This window comes from Chelonoidis abingdonii, chromosome 2, assembly GCF_003597395.2.
Source record: "Chelonoidis abingdonii isolate Lonesome George chromosome 2, CheloAbing_2.0, whole genome shotgun sequence".
NCBI classification, from domain to species: Eukaryota; Metazoa; Chordata; order Testudines; family Testudinidae; genus Chelonoidis; species Chelonoidis abingdonii.
Window position 1 is genome coordinate 7,733,660 of NC_133770.1, and position 2,328 is coordinate 7,735,987.

Sequence of the window (2,328 nt, forward strand, 5' to 3'; positions counted from 1 at the left end):
GTCTGGGGGTGTGTGTGGATAGGGGTCGGGGCAGTCAGGGGACAGGGAACAGGTGGGGTTGGATAGGGGATGGGGTCCTGGGTGGAGGGCCTGTCTGGGGGTGTGTATGGATAGGGGTCGGGGCAGTCAGGGGACAGGAAGCATGGGGGTTGGATAGGAGATGGGGTCCTGGGTGGGGGGGCCTGTCTGGGGGTGTGTATGGATAGGGGTCGGGGCAGTCAGGGGACAGGGAGCAGGTGGGGTTGGATAGGGGATGGGGTCCTGGGGGGTGGTTAGGGGTGCGGGTCCCAGAAGGGGCGATCGGGGGACAAGGAGCAGTGTGGGTTGGATGGGTCGGGGGTTCTGAGGGGGGCAGTCAGGGGGCGGGAAGTGGGAGGGAGCAGATAGGGGGCGGAGGTCAGGCTGTTTGGGGGGGCACAGCCTTTCCTACCTGGCCCTCCATACAGTTTCACAAACTCGATATGGCCCTTGGGCTAAAAAGTTTGCCCACTCCTGGCCTAGGAGCTATAACTTAGCAACATAACCCCAGCATCATTAAACAATCAATCTGCCTGGAACATGGCCAACCAACCACTTTCCACCACCTCATTGTTCCAGGAGTGCACCCCTCAGCTCTCTCCAAAACTTCAGTAAAATGGATGACCTTGGTAGCATTCCTGGAAGGTTGCCAAAATTGATAATTGGGTTGAGTTCACAATTCATTTACCTGTCTTCCCCATCTGTACCGGGGGGATAACAGCACTGCCCTCCCTCACAGGGTGTTGTGAGGAAAAAACCCATTTTAGATTGCAAAGTGCTTAGTTTTGAAGGCCATACAGGTACCTGGGAAAGACAGGATCGGGGCATATCATCTTAGAGAATCAGGGAACCATAAATGACTCATGGATTGGCCCGCAATGCTGGGGTAGCACAGGGGAGTAATTTGTCCCACTATCATTAGGCAGGGCAAGGTAATGATGGAAAACAAACAATAATGGTTTGCTCCCTAGGGCAAATCTTTCTTGCCCCCAGCGTCTCCACCTCTGTAGAACTGGCTATTCCCAATTCTACTGCATGGGTTGGAGAGGGCTCACCCAGAGGGGCTCTGTGGAGTGTGACCCCATCAGTAGTTCATCCACACTGTTCTTGAGGACAAGGCTGGGGATGGGCAGAGGAAGAGCCCCCCCATACTTCATCTTACACCATCTTATTAGCTGATTTTCCTGAACCAACCTCATCCTTCTTCTGGCCTCTCCGGATTTAAATTGTGCTACCCCATATCTGTTACCAACATAGACCAGCTACCACCCTGGATGTCAGCTCTGACATTCTCCCATTCAGTTTTTGCACAAGTGCCTTGACACTAGGTGTATTTTCTAAACCCTCTCCATGAAAACTAATCACTTGGGCCCTCTCTTGTTTTCCTCACCCAGGCAGAGCTCTCCCGGCTTCAGAAGAAATGTGGCTTGCGTAAAGGGACTTCAAGGTTAAACCCTACATTGATAATGCACCCTCACCATTTTGCAAACAGGTAAACTGAGGCACAGGTGTGAAGGTGTGAAGGCTCACACTGTAAATAGTCAGGGACAGATCCTCAGCTATGGTAAACCACCACATCTCTGTTGGCTTAAATGGAGCTATACCACCAGCTGAGGATCTGACCCTGAATATGTTGAAGTGTGTGTGTCTTTTTGCAGGCACCCAGATTATATAGGCAACTTGGGCTTTTCATGCAAATTCCCAGTTCCAGCTTGCATGTGTTTGTTGTGTGTTTTGGCATGTGATATTTTAAAACTGTTGGCACAGGTGACTTGCTCAATGTTGCCATTGTGTCTGTTGCTTAGGAATAAGCAGGCACACTGAAAGTTATTTCCTTCTGGCTATGAGGAGGCTTGCTGGGAACAGAAGCTCCTTGGTTCCCTCTATAGGTAAAAGAAGAAAACTGAGGGTGCATCCTACCTGCTGCAGCTGTAATTTGCATATTAACACTCTGGCTCCTTTAATAGGTGGAAATGGAAAACTGAGGGCGAGGCCTATCTGCTGTCAGGTTTAATTTGCATATGACTCTATGCCGTCTCATAAAGAGCTTAAAGCTGGTTTAGTTTGAATGTCTTTATTATCTAGTCTTTGGAACTATGTTTAAATGTGTTGTGTAATTGTCTTTATGGGGAAGGGTAAACAAGTGTATGAATTTATGAAGGTTATCAATGGGGAAAGCAGGTCACTCTGACGTGATAGTCAATGGGATTAAATTGAATAGTGGAGCTCAAGATACTGTCTTTTTGGTTTGTCTTTGTACAGTACCTAGCAAAATAAGTCCATGATATGTGATTGGGGCCTATGGTAATG